We start from the raw sequence: 757 nt of genomic DNA, 5'->3' as shown, positions 1-757 counted from the left end.
GGCGCAAATCCAGGAACCGCGATCCTGAATCGGATTTCACATAGCTCTCACTGTTCCAAGGCTGCAACTGCGGAGATCAGCTCAGACTTATTTTTAGGCGCTCCAGCCCTGTGCCTTTTCTTTCCAGTAATTCTGATCAAACCCGTTCCTGGAACTCAGGAACAAGTTCAACCACAAGACAGTGCTTCCTGCATGTAAGATGTCACTCCCAGCACCGATGCCAGGGAAGGAAGAAATGACAGATGCTGGCATCACTTTATCATTTTCTACTTTATTACTTCAAATTAACAACCACAATAAAGCTCAAAAAAGTCCAATATTTACACAGGAAAAAAGTACAAAATCCCCCCCAAAGTTCTTCAGGTTTTTTTTTGTTTTTTTAAATTACAAAGTAATAAAAAGTTTTGCTCTTTAATTAAAAAAAAGAGACAGACAGTAAGAGGGGTAAATAAATTAGGAAAAAAATAGGGAGGAAAAGTAAAGTGTTAAATAGAAAGGATAAAAACAAACAAAACAAAGACTAACCCCCCCCTCCCCGCCCTGCCAACAACCCATCGGCTCCACACTACAGTGACAGTGTGTCTGCTACAGGCCATAGGTCGCAGTGGTGATCATTGTGTTTCAAAGCCCCAAGTGCCACAAAGCAGCTTGAGTATTCCTAAATTATATTTAAAAACAACTAAAGTGGGGGGGAAGGAAGGGGGAGACAGGTGGGAGAGGGCAGGAAGGGATTGTGCATGTATGGTGGATCTTACCA

Source organism: Cariama cristata, unplaced genomic scaffold (genome assembly GCF_000690535.1).
Source record: "Cariama cristata isolate BGI_N322 unplaced genomic scaffold, ASM69053v1 scaffold20885, whole genome shotgun sequence".
In the NCBI taxonomy this organism is placed as follows: Eukaryota; Metazoa; Chordata; class Aves; order Cariamiformes; family Cariamidae; genus Cariama; species Cariama cristata.
Note: the sequence above shows the minus strand (reverse complement) of the source record.